General features: G+C 40.7%; 1 protein-coding gene across 7 annotated transcripts in view; it reads left to right on the plus strand.

Moving 5' to 3' along the window:
• The first annotated feature begins 816 nt into the window (after positions 1-816).
• The window catches only part of phf21ab (PHD finger protein 21Ab), a 73639-nt gene continuing 58133 nt past the window's right edge, over positions 817-16322 (plus strand). For 6 of the 7 annotated variants that reach the window (XM_064930502.1, XM_064930510.1, XM_064930504.1 and 3 more), the window contains exons 1-2: positions 817-1063; positions 3564-3602. The gene's annotated coding sequence lies outside the window, so the exon portion shown is untranslated. Of the gene's footprint in view, positions 1064-1578; positions 1746-3563; positions 3603-16322 lie in introns of those variants that run through there. The other variant, XM_064930503.1, reaches the window with a different exon arrangement.

Raw genomic sequence — 16322 nt, forward strand, 5'->3', positions numbered from 1 at the left:
TTATTGACTCAAGACATTTCAGCTTTTCATTTTGTATTAATTTGTATTATGGGATATTGTACGTAGGCCAGCTTGAAATAAAACTAAATGTAATCAATTTTAAATCCAGGCTGTAACACAACAATATGTAGAAAAAGTAAAGGGGTGTGAATACTTTCGGAAGGCACTGTATCATAAACAACTATTCTCAAATTATAATAAAAACATGGCGCACTTGTAAAGGGCGCTTGCCCACGCCTCATATTCACAGCAGCCGTCACCAGAAATCATATGCAGCGGTTCTTCATGCATTTTTGATACTTGGCATAACCGTTTTATTATGTCGAACGCCCATTCAACACTGAAAATGAATGCAGATTGACTAGCTATGAAAAAGAGACGAAAGTAATTGGTGCTTTTTCATCAATCGACAATAAGGACAAAATAGGGTAAATGCGCAGGATTGGGACCGCGACAAGTCAAAACAGCAACAAATTGCTCCGCGTATTTCTATAAACCGAGTGCTACTTCTCTCCAGATGAGTTTCACTGAGTTTACATCCGGGTTTTTTCCCTAGGCAATGGAAGGCGTAGTACCCATGTTCCTTAGGCAAAGTGAAATAAATTCGCAGCACCGTGACAAAAAAATAGTTCGCTTTTCAAACACATTGTCGTTTCACCTTGTGACGAAAATCGACTCAAAATTAATAACTTCAACGATATACTATTAATGATTCAATCGATTTGGGGTACAACGGCTACAATTGTCACATTTAAAAATAGTTTTCCTACCCCCTTCTTCTCCCTTCTCTTGAGCGCATTGATAACGGTTGTGCTCAGGCTGTGGTGAATGAGATTGAAGAAGAGTTCTTGTTTTGTATCTCAGTTTCTCTCTTTTTGGACAAATTTTATTTAAACAAATAAAAATATACTACGGAGATCTCAGACTCTAATCAATGGAGGGTATTTTAATATTTACATCATAATTGTATCGGATATTCGGTAGAGCGGTATTGGGCTGTTTTGTAAATATTTATTTAATAAATTTCTGAGGAGAGAAGGACTGCTGCTGAGTAGAGTGGAGGGTAAGTGCACGTTGGGATCTTTTATTATTATTTGAAGTTTCATTTTCATTGTTTAGAAACTTTAATTGTTTTCACATGCATTTGATCCCTATATCCGTAAATCGTCGTGTGTTATTATAGGCAAGATGGCTTGAAGGATACTGTTTTTTGTTCATAGCTATTTCTTATGATAGGAGTTGGATGATACTCTAGCTAGCGAAGTGCCCTGCTATTGGAGGGCAGTGGACATGGCTAGCTAGAAAGGGGTTGATTCTAACTTGTAACCACCAGCGCGTGCCTATTTGTGATAATTTAGTCAAATATTTTTGGGATTGCTTAAAATATAAAAATTTTCTTAATTTTATGCTACCGGTGTTTTTATTTTATAATTACTTAGCTACCTAGATTGACAGCTAGCTTGTTTTCTAACGTACATTTAGGGTTGACAGTTTTATGTAGCGAGCTAGCTCTTGTAGTGATTGGCTGCTGCGAAAGCTCGACCTGTACTAGCCGGGTATTTTAGCTTGCGAAGAGGCTAGCTAACGTTAGCTAGTTGACGTGGATGTCTATGTATACCTTTTTTTTAGTTGGTGATAGCTTATTTTTGAAACGAGTTTTAAATCGTGAAAGTTAACTAATAAAGTATGACTCCATCCCATTGGCTAACAACGTGATGTTGTTCTCTCTAGTTTGCACCAACTAGGTATGTAACAAGCCATTTCTAGCTAACGTTACCTGGCTAACGAAGTCGAATTAAACGTGCGCAAGATGGCTAGCTATTTGTACTATTATAAATGAAAGTTATAAAACACTTGTTTTGTTGACGCTGAAATACTGTTAGTATAAAATATTATATAATAACATGTTAGCTCAGTATGAAAACATTACAATTCGAAACCCATCATTTCAAACGTCTTAGGTACATTTCTATTTTGATACACATCTTACCTAGGCCTAGCGCTCAATGGTATGTGATGGTGCCTGAAGTTTACCTAACCGGCTAGCTAGCTTGCTACCTACCTAACTTATTCAGATCCAAAGAGACTGCGCCTTGAAAGCAGTCTAACTAGATAGTGGTATTAAAACAAGCCAATAAGAGAAGTCGCTGTTATCTATTTCAGACAGAAAAAGACAATGCAACTGGTAGCATGGCATTGTGCAAAGCCGGGCCAAATAGTGCTATAGAGGAGTTTGGGCCCTTATGTTATGAAAACGAATCAACATGCTCACGGAGTAATTTTATAGACTGCACGCCATATTAATCATTATGAAAAATGTAGCTTACTGTTTGCCCCCCAAAATGCTTTAAAATTGCCAAAGTGAGGGCCATTTAGGATGTTTGTGTAAGGTCATGTGTCTATGCAATACAGTTTATTTATAAGGTAACCTTATTTAACTAGGAAAAGTACGATGAGGTCCTCATCAAGGCATCATAAAGGTTCCAAATCCTTACGCTTCACAGAACTGAACAAAAGTGGATTGTCCCTTTTGTGTGGGTGTATGTAGGCCTAGGCCTGTGAGTGTGCATGTGTATTTAGATCAATCCCCAATGCTGGCTTTAAAAATAACCCCAAACCATAAAACAATACTGTGAGGTTGTAATCTTCTATCTCTAGCATAAATTAAGTGAAATCGTGTTGAATGGAAGAGAGCGAGGTTGCTCTGTTGGCACTGACAGGGTAGGAGATGAGGTGGCTGTCGTTCTGTGCGTCTCAGCTCGGCAGGTTAATTACTAGACTGAACCGCATGCCGTTACTCTGATAAAGGCTACCTGCTTAAATGGTCTTGTAATCTATTATTTTCTGAACATTAGATGACGTACAGATTACTTAGATCGTGTGAAAGCGAAATTTGATAGAAATTAAACCCCCAATTGTAAGCTAAGTAATGGGTTTTTTAGACTGTTCTACTGCTGGTCTGTAGGACAGCTCCATACTGTAGAATGGCCACTGGAATTGTTATGAAGTGACTCAAGCTTTAAATTACACTTACTTACTCAGCTTTTCTAGCTTCATAAAATCTACCTCTATAAAGAAAATACTTTCATGGAAAGTAACTGTAGCCCACCTAATGAACTATGTGAGATTTCCTGATTATGTTTCACGCTAGTAGGTTTCAAACCAATCTTTGTCATTAGGAAGCATGGGTACTGGATTGTACAGGTGGTATAGATCGGAAGTAGGGAAACCGAAAGGAGCCAAGGGCTAGTATTGCGACCCACTGCTACCGATGGACTGTTATACGTGATATTATTGTCTGTTATGACCACAACCATACATGAGAATACATTTTTGGTTAACCCACATTTGGTTGTGAATTGTCCTGTAGGTTGTCCACTCATGTTTAACATGACAGACTTCAGTATGGCATCGCTGTATTACTGTCACCTTACAAGTGACTTTGGCTCGGTTGCTTTGGTGGATTTCCAACATTGGGATAACTTAAACATGCTGAAAGTCCCATTTGTGGTGGTGGGGAATCTCATGTACGCCTAATGGGCTCTGCTTGTCCTGTCTTGCAGGGAGTTGGAGAGATTGGAGACCAGTCACACTGCCAGGTGGTGAGTACTGCAACAGCTCCCGTTGTAATTGTTCTCTTGGCCCGGAAATCAATCGGACTGGACGGCTGGAACAAGGCCTCGGACAGACTCGCTGGTTTCCTGGTTCTCACTGTCTATTAATTGTTGAGCCACGGAACCAGCCAAATGGATGCTTTTGTGAACTTGGCTTTTAGTCATTGCTCTGCGAATGTAATTTCCGAGTTGTTTTATTTACTCTCGTGCATGCAGAGAACAAAAATCCCAATTCAGAAGTCAACGGATTTGTCTATTTATTTTTTTAAATTGCACGCAGATTCATAAACCAAGGCTGTCGTGCAGGATTTAAAGTGCTGTCTCTTTGGTATAGTAATACTCTGGGCCTTTGAATCAATGAGCTTTACACAGATGCTTATCATATTTACAGTCCCTTTAGATTTGTCAGGTGGGCTGTTGGCGTAAACACAAGTTCCCTTTCAGTCTGTACTCTCGGTCAGGTTTTCGGTTAGGAACATGTGGTTCCGGACAACGTGACTGGCAAGATTTTGATTTACAGGACATTTAAGAAATTGACCGGACATCCAAATGCATTGGGTGTGTAACGCATACGTTTGGCCACCCACGGTGCTCAAAATCACATTTCTTTTAATGTAATTCACCATAACAGAATAGAAATTAGCCTGTTAAGTTGTAATAAACTATAATGATTTTCTTACACCAACGCAACAGGGTTTCTGAAAAGCAAAACATTTCCCGTTGGATTTTCATCTCTGCTGTATATCACAAATTAATATAATTTAAAAAAGAAAATGTAGCCCAGAAGAAGTCGCATAAACAGAAAAAACTTCAAAATATATTTCTATAATATAATTTGCGAATGACCTGGATATTTGTATAAATATTTTAAAATTCAATATGTAAGTAAATAAACCAAATTCATTAAGTATTCTTCATTGAGTAAGCATATTTTACAATGCTCCTGTGAAACGAGGCCCGCGGCTTGCATTTATGAAAGCACTTGTTTCCAAAGATCTAATTATCTCACTCTTTTAAGTTCTACTGGATGATGTTAATAAATGTTATGTTTATTGTACACTGAACCAAAACATGTAAAGTGTTGGTCCCATGTTTCATCAAAGCAAAGAGTTCATAACAATCGGAACTTGGTATTTTTGGACACCGATCTGGCCAATTTTTTAAAATGTAATTCATTTTTTTTTTTACTCCTTTATTTAACTAGGCAAATCACTTAAGAACACATTCTTATTTTCAATGACGTCCTAGGAACGGTGGGTTAAAACCTCTTGATGCACCCATTCCGTTAGCGGGATCATTTTCGTCAACATCCGCTGAGTTGCAGAGTGCCAAATTCCAATTAAATTACAAAAAATATTTAATTTTCATGAAATCACAAGTTCAATATAGCAAAACACAGCTTAGCTTGTTGTTAATCAACCTGGCATATCAGATTTCAAAAAAGCTTTTCAGCGAAAGCATACCAAGCGTTTATGTAAAGACATCTCTCTCAGCAGACAAAACATTACAAACAGCTAGCAGCAAAGTAGATTGCTCACGAAAGTCAGAAAAGCAATAAAATGAATCGCTTACCTTTGATGATCTTCGGATGTTTGCACTCACGAGACTCCCAGTTACACAATAAATGTTCATTTTGTTCCATAAAGATAATTTTTAGATCCAAAATACCTCCATTTGCTTGGCGCGTTATGTTCAGAAATCCACAGGCTCGAGCGGTCACGACATCGCAGACGAAAATTTCAAGTAGTATCCGTAAAGTTCATAGAAACATGTCAAACTTTTTTAATAAACAATCCTCAGGTTGTTTTTACAATGTATAATCAATAATATTTCAACCGGATCTTGGCTTTTTCAATAGGAGTGAGAGAAAAAATGTCTGCTCCACTCTGTTGGCGCATGCAAAACGCTCCTGGCACCCAGCCATCCACTGACGCAATGTGATCTTTCTCGCTCATTTTTCAGAATAAAAGCCTGAAACTATGTCTAAAACTGTTCAGACCACGTGGAAGCCATAGGAAAAGGAATCTGGTTGATATCCCTTTAAGTGGAGGGAAGGCATGCAATGGAATAGGGAGCTTTCAAAATAGAAGGCACTTCCTTTTTGGATTTTCCTCAGGTTTTCGCCTGTAATATCAGTTCTGTTATGTTCACAGACAATAATATTGACAGTTTTGGAAACTTTAGTGTTTTCTATCCTAATCGGATATGCATATTCTAGCTTCTGGGCCTGAGAAATAGGCAGTTTAATTTGGGTACGTTTTTCATGCAAACATCAAAATGCTGCCCCCTACACTCAACAGGTTAACTGCCTTGTTCAGGGGCAGAAAGACAGATTTTTACCTTGTCAGCTCGGGGATTCAATCTTGCAACCTTACAGTTAACTAGTCCAACTCTCTAACCACCTGATTACATTGCATTCCACCAGGAGCCTGCCTGTTACGCGAATGTAGTAAGCCAAGGTAAGTTTCTAGCTAGCATTAAACTTATCTTACAAAAAGCAATCAATCAGTCATAATCACTAGTTAACTACACATGGTTGATGATATTACTAGTTTATCTAGCGTGTTCTGCGTTGCATATAATCGATGCGGTGCGTATTCGTGAAAAAGGACTGTCGTTGCTCCAATGTGTACCTAACCATAAACATCCATGCCTTTCTTAAAATCAATACACAGAAGTATTTATTTTTAAACCTGCATATTTAGCAAAAAGAAATCCAGGTTAGCAGGCAATATTAACCAGGTGAAGTTGTGTAACTTCTCTTGCGTTCATTGCACGCAGAGTCAGTTTATATGCAACATTTTGGGCCTCCTAATTTGCCAGAATTTTACGTAATTATGGCATAGCATTGAAGGTTGTGCAATGTAACAGGAATATTTAGACTTATGAATGCCACCCGTTAGATGAAATACGGAACGGTTCCGTATTTCACTGAAAGAATAAACGTCTTGTTTTCGATATGATAGTTTCCGGAATCGACCATATTAATGACCAAAGGCTCGTATTTCTGTGTGGTATTATGTTATAATTAAGTCTATGATTTAGTAGAGCAGTCTGACTAAGCGGTGGTAGGCACCAGCAGGCTCGTAAGCATTCATTCAAACAGCACTTTTGTGCTTTTTGCCAACAGCTCTTCTCTGTGCTTCAAGCATTGCGCTATTTATGACTTAAAGCCTATCAACTCCTGAGATTAGGCTGGTGTAACCGATGTGAAATGGCTAGCTAGTTTCAAACGTCACTCGCTCTGAGACTTGGAGTGGTTGTTCCCCCTGCTCTGCATGGGTAACGCTGCTTCAAGGGTGGCTGTTGTTGATGTTTTCCTGGTTCGAGCCCAGGTAGGATCGAGGAGAGGGACGGAAGCTATACTGGCAATACTAAAGTGCCTATAAGAACATCCAATAGTCAAAGGTTAATGAAATACAAATGGTATAGACAGAAATAGTCCTATATTACCTATAATAACTACAACCTAAAACTTCGTACCTGGGAATATTGAAGACTCTTGTTAAAAGGAACCACCAGCTTTCAATGTTCTCTTGTTCTGAGCAAGGAACTTAAACCTTAAAGCTTTCTCACAACATTGAGAGCATCCCAAATTGAACATGTTTCATTATTTATTTGAGGCTAAATTGATTTTATTGATGTTTTATATTTAGTTAATTTAAGTGTTATTTCAGTATTGTTGTAATTGTCATTATTACAAAAAAAAACACACACAAATGCCCGATTTAATCGGTATCGGCATTTTTGGTCTTCCAATAATCGGTATCGGCGTTGAAAAATCATAATCGGTCGACCTCTAATTACCAACCTTTCAAAGCACTTCATGGCTATGGACGTGAGTGCTACCGGTCTGTAGTCTTTTAGGCAGGTTGCCTTTGTTCTTGGGCACAGGGACTATGGTGGTCTGCTTGAAACATGTTGGTATTAGACTCAATCAGGGACATGTTGAAAATGTCAGTGAAGACACCTGCCAGTTGGTCAGCACATGCCCGGAGCACACGTCCTGGTAATCCGTCTGGTCCCGCAGCCTTGTGTATGTTGACCTGTTTAACCTATCTGGGATATGTGGGACGCTAGAAAATGCAGAGCGCCAAATTCAATTAAATTACTATAAAAATCAAACTTTCATGAAATCTCACATGTAAGATACCAACTTAAAGCTACACATGTTGTGAATCCAGCCAACATGTCAGATTTCACCAAAAGGCCTTTTGGTGAAAGCAAACGATACCATTATCTGAGGATAGTAAACAAAGCGAGAGAACATATTTCAACCCTGCAGGCGGGACACAAAATCTAGAAATAAAAATATAAATCATGCCTTACCTTTGACAAGCTTCTTCTGTTGGCACTCCAATATGTCCCATAAACATGACAAATGGTCCTTTTTGTTCGATTAATTCCGTCCATATATATCCAAAATGTCCATTTATTTGGTGTGTTTGATCAGAAAAACACTGGTTCCAACTTGCGCAACGTGACTACAAAATATCTCAAAAGTTACCTGTAACTTTGACAAAACATTTCAAACTACTTTTGTTATACAACTTTAGGTATTTTTTAAAGTGTTCAATACAGGAAGAAAAAAAACTGACTCTACCTTTCTGGTCACGATCCTCTATCTAACAGTACACTTGAAGTGACCCATGTTTTGAACATGGCTACTTCATTACACAAAGGTAAAACCTCAACCAATTTCTAAAGACTGGTGACATCCATTAGAAGCGGTAGGAACTGTAAGAAGGTCCCTTAGAAATCTGGATTCCCAATGAAAACCCATTGAAAAAGGTGACCTCAATTTTTTTTAAATTCTGAATGTTTTTTCCTCTGGGTTTCTTCTGCTACATAAGTTCTGTTATACTCTCAGACATGATTCAAACCGTTTTAGAAACTTCAGAGTGTTTTCTATCCACATCTACTAATAATATGCATATATTATCTTCTGGGGATGAGTAGCAGGCAGTTGAATTTGGGCTTCTATTTCATCCGTATGTGAAAATACTGCCCCCTGTCACCAAGAAGTTAAAGGTCTTACTCACATCGGCCACGGAGAGCATGATCACACAGTCGTCCGGAACAGCTGATACTCTCATGCATGCCTCAGTGTTACTTGCCTCGAAGCAAGCATAGAAGTGATTTAACTCATCTGGTAGGCTCGTGTCACTGGGCAGCTTGCGGCTGTGCTTCACTTTGTCGTCTAATAGTTTGCAAGCCCTGCCACATAAGACGAGCGTCGGAGCTGGTGTAGTATGATTCAATCTTAGCCGTGCATTGACTCTTTGCCTGTTTGATGGTTCGTCGCAGGGCATAGCAGGATTTCTTGTAAGCTTGAAAGCGGCAGCTCTAACCTTTAGGTCAGTGTGGATGTTGCCTGTGACCCATGGCTTCTGGTTGGGGTATGTACGTACAGTCACTGGGGACGACGTCCTCGATGCACTTATTGATAAAGCCAGTGACTGATGTGGTGTACTCCTTAATGCCATCGGAAGAATCCCGGAACATGTTCCAGTCTGTGATAGTAAAACAGTCCTGTAGTTTTGCATCTGCTTCATCTGATCACTTTTTTTATAGACTGAGTGACTGGTGCTTCCTGCTTTAATTTTGGCTTGTAAGCAGGAATCAGGAGGATAGAGTTGTGGTCGGATTTACCAAATGGAGAGCGAGGGAGAGCTTTGTACCCGTCTCTGTGTGTGGATTAAAGGTGATGTAGAATTTTTTTTTTCCCTCTGGTTGCACATTTAACATGTTGATAGACATAAATAAACAGCCACGAGAAGTATAGCTGAAAACTCTCTAGGCAAGTAGTGTGGCCTGCAATTTATCATAATATACTCTACTTCAGGCGAGCAAAATCTAGAGACTTCCTTAGATTTCGTGCACCAGCTGTTGTTTACAAATATGCACAGACCGCCCCCCTCGTCTTACCGGAGTGTGCTGTTCTATCTTGCCTGTGCAGCATATATCCCGCTAGCTGAATATCCATGTTGTCATTCAGCCGAGATTCCGTGAAACATAAGATTATACAGTTTGGTAGGATATTCGTGATCATACCTCGTCTAATTTATTGTCCAATGATTGCACGTTGGCGAGTAGTATTGATGGTAACGGCAGCTTTCCCACTCGCCTTCTCCGGGTCCTGACCAGCCACCGACTCTTTGTCATCTGTGTCGCTTCCTCTTGCAAATAACGGGGATGTCAGCCCTGTGGGGTGTTCGGAGAATGTCTTGTGCGTCCTCCTTTTTGTAGAAAAAATCTGTCTAATCCGAGGTGAGTGATCGCTGTCCTGATATCCAGAAGCTCTTTTTTGCCGTAAGATACGGTTGCAGAAACATTATGTACAATAAGTTACAAATAACGCGGGAAAAAACACATAATAGCACAATTGGTTGGGCGCCCATAAAACTGCTGCCATTTATTCCGGTGCCATTTTATGAGCTGAAATACAAGATCCCCAAAATTTTCCATAGGCACACAAAGATGATTTCTCTCAAATGTTTTGCACAAATTTGTTTACATCCTTGTTAGTGAGCATTTCTCCTTTGCCAAGATAATCCATCCACCTGGCAGGTGTGGCATATCAAGAAGCTGATTAAATGGCACGATCATTACATATGTGCACCTTGTGCTGGGGACAATAAAGGCCACTCTAAAATGTGCAGTTTTGTCACACAACACAATGCCACAGATATCAAGTTTTGAGGGAGCGTGCAATTGGCATGCTGACTGCAAGAATGTCCACCAGAGCTGTTGCCAAAAAATGGAATGGTAATTTCTTTACCATAAGCTGCCTCCTTTTTATAGAATTTGGCAGTACTTCCAACTGCCCTCACAAACGCAGACCACGTGTAACCACTCCAGCCCAGGACCTCCACATCCGGCTTCTTCACCCATGGGTTTGTATGAGACCAGCCACCCGGATGGCTGATGAAACTGTGGGTTTGAACAAACAAAGAACTTCTGCACAAACTGTCAGAAACCATCTCAGGGAAGTTAATTTGCGTGTTTGTCGTCCTTACTAGAATCTTGACCTGACCATGCTATTATCCCACAGCTCACCCCGAAATGCTTTTCATTCCTGGTAATTTCATTCAATAACAAATCACCCCCTGTCTGTTACCACAGAAGGTGTCTGTATTTAAGAGCTGTCTGTCCCTTTCCTAGCTAGGTTACAAGGCGCTTTGTTGCCTGAACCTATGACTGGTCGGTAGGGTAACCTCGATGATGAAGTCTATTTTTGTGCAGTCCAGCCCTGGGTTCCAGACAGTTACCAGAACACATCACCTAAATTGAGTGAGGTTTGTTATGACAACAGTACCCACAAGTGGCACTGCCAATCGGGGTACGTCATTGATCGCCAGAGCCCTTGTACCAAGAGTAGGCCGGGCTTTAGGAAAACCTTGGTTCATTAACAGTTTCAGCTCCAAGTTCCACAGTGTTCATGGGTGTCAAGTGTAGTCTCCTGTGTTAGTTGTTCAATTAAGTGTCCCTTCTCCACATCCAGACATACGCCCTTCTGCTGCGTTATCACGTCAACTGTTCCCGAGGCCTCAGCGCCTGTTTTGAGAGGAAATATCCTCCCTTCTCCAGGAGCAGGCAATCCAAGTGGTTCCTATGTCGGAGATCCAGGACGGCTGGTATTTCCTGGTTCCGAAAAGGGACGGGACTTTGCGTCCCATTCTAGACCTAGAGTAACAGTCAAAAGTATGGACACACCTACTCATTACAATGTATTTTCTAAAACTAATAGTGAAGACATCAAAACTATGAAATAACACAAATGGAATCATGTAGTAACCAAAAAAGTGTTAAACAAATCTAAATATATTTGCCTTGACAGCTTTGCACACTCTTGGCATTCTCTCATCTGGCTTCAAATGGAGTCTTGAAGGAGTTCCCACATATGCTTTTCCTTTACTGTTTGGTCCAATTCATCGCAAACCATCTCAATTGGCTTGAGGTCAGTTGATTGTGGAGGTCAGGTCATCTGGTGCAGCACTCCATCACTCTCCTTCTTGGTCAAATAGCCCTTACAGAGCCTGGAACTGTGTTGGGTCATTGTTCCGTTGAAAAACAAATGATAGTCCCACTAAGCCCAAAACAGATTGGATGGTATATTGTTACAGAATGCTTTGGTAGCCTTGCTGGTTAAGTATTCTAAATAAATCACAGACAGTGTCACCAGCAAAGCACCATCGCACCACCTCTTCCATGCTTCACGGTAGGAACCACACATGCAGCGATCATCCGTTCACCTACTCTGCGTCTCAGAAAGACACGGCGGTTGGAACCTAAACTCTCAAATTTGGACCAAAGGACAGATTTCCACCGGTCTAATGTCCATTGCTCATGTTTCTTGGGCCAAGCAAGTCTCTTCTTATTGGTGTCCTTAAGTAGAGGTTTCTTTGCAGCAATTTGACAATGAAGGCCTGATTCACGCAGTTTCCTCTGAACAGTTGATGTTGAGATGGGTCTGTCACTTGAATTCTGTAAAGCATTTATTTAGCCTGCAATTTCTGAGGCTGGTAACTGTAATGAACTTATTCTCTGTAGCAGAGGTAACTCTGGGTCTTCCTTTTCTGTGGCGGTCCTCATGAGAGCCAGTTTCACCATAGCGCTTGATGGTTTTTTACGACTGCACTTGAAGAATCATTCAAAGTTCTTGAAATTTTCCACATTGACTGACTATGTATTAATAATGGACTGTCTTTTCTCTTTGCTGATTTGAGCTGTTCTTGCCATTTGGTTTTTGACCAAATAGGGCTATCTTCTGTATACTACCCCTATCTTGTCACAACACAACTGATTGGCTCAATCGCATTAAGAAGGAAAGTAATTTGTGGAATTTCTTTAACAAGGCTCGCCTGTTAATTTAACTTCTTATGGGCAGGTGGGACGGTAGCCTCCCACCTGGCCAACATCCGGTGACATTGCAGACCGCGAATTTCAAAAATACTAAATTCAAATATTTAACATTCTTGAAAATATGTTATACATCAAAATAAAGCTTAACTTCTTGTTAATCCAGCTGCTGTGTCAGATTTCAAAAAGGCTTTCCGGCGAAAGCACACCACCATGCGATTATCTGAGGACCACGCCCCGCATACAAACAAATGATTTTCATGTTTCAACCAGGCAGATGACACAAGTCAGAATCAGCGATATAATTAATGCCTTACCTTTGAAGGTCTTCTTCTGTTGGCACTCCAAAATGTCCCAGAAACATCACAAATGGTCCTTTTGTTCGATAATGTCCTTTATGTCCAAAAATGTTAATTTTTATTTGGCGCTTTTGATGCAGAAATATACCCTGTTCAACTCGCCCAACATGCCTACAAAGTATCTAATAAGTTACCTGTAAACTTGGTCCAAACATTTCAAACAATGCTCCTAATTCAACCTCGGGTACCCTAAAATGTAAATAATCGATCAAATTTAAGACTGAATAAACTGTTTCTAATACCGATTTAAAAACAACGTGGAGCGTGCTCCTGTTCACGCGCATCAAAACAGTAGAGTCCACCTGGAGTGACACTTACACTTACTACTTCTTCATTTCTCAAAAGAAAAACAGACTGTTGACATCTTGTGGAGACATGGGAACTGCAACCAGGTTCCTAATAATAAGAGTATCCCATAGAAAACCATTGGAAAATCCTATGACCTCAATTCCCCCCCCCCCCCCCCGGATGGTTTGTCCTCTGGGTTTCGCCTGCCAAATCAGTTCTGTTAACTCAGACATTATTTTATCAGTTTTAGAAACTTTTAGTGTTTTCTATCCAAATCTACCTATTATATGCAAATCCTAGCTTCTGGGCCTGAGTAACAGGCAGTTTACTTTGGGCACGCTTTTCATCCGTATGTCAAAATTCTGCCCCCTACCCTAGAAAGGTTAAATTCTTTCCAGGTGACTACCTCATGAAGCTGGTTGAGAGAATGCCAAGCGTGTGCAAAGCTGTCATAAAGGCAAAGGATGGCTACTTTGAAGGATCTCAAGTATAAAATATATTTTAACACTTTTTTGGGGTTACTACATGATTCCATATACGTTATTTCATATTTTTGATGTCTTCACTATTATTCTACAATGTAGAAAATCGTAAAAATAAAAACTCTTGAATGAGTAGGTGTGTCACCTTTTGTCTGGAACTTTACGCACCCCCAACAGGCACCTCAGTCTACAAATTCAAAATAGCCACCGGCTATTGCAGTGGATTGTTTGGTGGCAGCAGAGTATAGGGAACAAGCAGTGTTACATACATCCATGCTTCTACTGTATTGTCTCGAAGCTGAATATGAAACCAGATAAAGAGTTGTCTCACTCCATCTCAGTGCTTTCCTCTTCTGGGTCTCGAGCTAGACTCACTCACATGTCACGCTTTTCTATCCCCACAGAGGGTGTTCCGGGCTCTGCTTAGCCAAATCTCGGCTGGTCACGCAGTGCGTTTTCGACCTGTGCCCGTCGAGCCCTCCTTTATGCATAAAAAAAGAAATATGTAACCTTTATTTAACAAGGCAGGTAAGAACAAGTTGTTATTTACAATGACTGCATACATCGGCCAAACCCGGACGGCGTTGGGCCAATTGTGCGCCGCCCTATGGGTCTCCCAATTATGGCCAGTTGTGATACAGCTTGGAATCGAAACAGGGTGTCTGTAGTGACGCCTATAGCACTGAGATGCAGTGCCTTAGACCGCTGCACAACTCGGGAGCCCATTTCCCCCCATGAAGCTGATTAACCCCACGTTGGGGAGAGTGACTGGTGGGCTTGGCGTGGAATTTTGTGGCCCGCTGTTGGCCCAAGCAACCTTGGTTTGTGGAGACCTTCTGCCTATTGGGCGAGGTCCTGTGGCAACTCCCGCTGCGCGGAGATCTGTTATCCCAGACGCACGGGCAGGTTTACCACTGTTGACTAGAGATTTAGGGTCTATGGGCTTGTCCACTGAGCATCCCAATCTCGCGGATGGTTTACCTCTGTACGTGATCACTATTCGTCCGTACGGGAGGCCTGTATAAGTGGCGGGCGTTTGCACTTTGGTGCCAAAATAAAGGAATGATTCCTTTGTAAGAGTGTTCTGGGGGACATTTTAATGATAAGTATACATGGTGGCTATTTCAGTGTGTCATGTGGGAATTGATGGCGTCACGCCAGGCCTATAAAAGGTGTGCACCATCTCAGACCAGTTTCTAAACCTGTTGTGCCTTTTTGGGATTTAGCTTTGGTTTTGGGTGCTCTTTGCGAGGCCCCCTTTTTGAACCACTGGAGTCTGTTGATCTGAATATCCTCTCCTACAAAACCTCCTTGCTTGTGGCTTTGGCCTTGGCTAAATGAGTTGTGGACCATACACCCTTCCTGTGCTCAGTTCGCACCGGTCGGCTTGAAGGTGACGTTATGTCATTATGTCCTACAGGTCTAAAGTTTTTTAGTTTCCTTTTTCACTATCTCCTTTTGCCTCTGTGTCCAGAACAAGCTTTACGCACGTACATTGAGCGGACCCAAGATATATCTGGCTATGTGACCAAGGTTTTGTCTGTTTTGCAGTCAGGGTTCGATACAGCGACCAAAACAGTCACATTTGCGACTGTTTGACTTGGCAGTGCGACACACATTTTGAATTGGTCGCAAAGGTGCCAGTGAAAATAATGTACCTGGTCACATTAGTTTTTGGTTCACAAGTTTTTTATTATATTTTTTATATTTTTTATTATCATTATTTATTTAAGACAACTTTTTAAAGAGGAAACCATGTGTGTGTGGCCTATATGTCTATCAATTTGTGTAGCCGTTGGCCTAACTGTCTTCGAGTAGATTGAAAGGTAACTACAAAGTAGCGTATGCCTACCTGGCAGAATTTTTATTATTTACATTAATCCAGTGGCCATAATGTTGTTGAAAACTGAATTACAAATGTGTTATAGACATAAGCTAAGCTTCCCTAAAGTAAATTGAATTAAATTTGACAGGCAACATTTTAATTTTACCGGACATTTGAGAACTTTACCCCATCCATGTGCATAATCTCGTTATGGCATCCACCCACGGTGCTCAGATTGACAGATCACATTTTAAAATATGGTGATGTTAATTAACAAAACATCTAAGTTGAGGATGCAACGATATGCGGCCCTTCTTCCCGAATTCTGATGTGCACTTTGAACTTGTCAGATGAAGTGTCCACATTTTACTTTTTTCCTCAGCCAACAAGATGAGTAATGAACAGCAAAATCACTAGCCTACTGTGGTTCCTCCTTTAAAAGTTGCGAGTTTATGCCATGGGATTTAGAGGTAATTTGTGGTTTAGTACGCTACCATGCGTCACCACTTCATTGCTCCAGACCAGCGCAAGGGGGAGTTACTGTGTCTCTAACTGGCAATGAATGGGCGACATAAACCGAAATGGAAACTGATAATTGTGCATGACATCAGTATTACTTACTAAAACTGTTACACAAAGGTTTTTATTTTATTTTGTTAGGATTATTTTGCTCGTACTGTAGGCCACTCCCGACCGGTCACATTGTACAGCGCCTGAGTGGCTCAACGGTTAAGACCGTGCAAGCTGTGTTGCTACAGATGCTGGTTCAATACCTGTGCCGGCCTCGACTGGGAGACAGACCCATGAGATTAATGTAGGTTTTTGTTTTTTCTCTCTCAAACAAATAAATATTTCTAAATACCGAACTGGCGTTATTTACAAATTAGTTACA

Source organism: Oncorhynchus masou, chromosome 22, assembly GCF_036934945.1.
Source record: "Oncorhynchus masou masou isolate Uvic2021 chromosome 22, UVic_Omas_1.1, whole genome shotgun sequence".
Taxonomy (NCBI): Eukaryota; Metazoa; Chordata; class Actinopteri; order Salmoniformes; family Salmonidae; genus Oncorhynchus; species Oncorhynchus masou.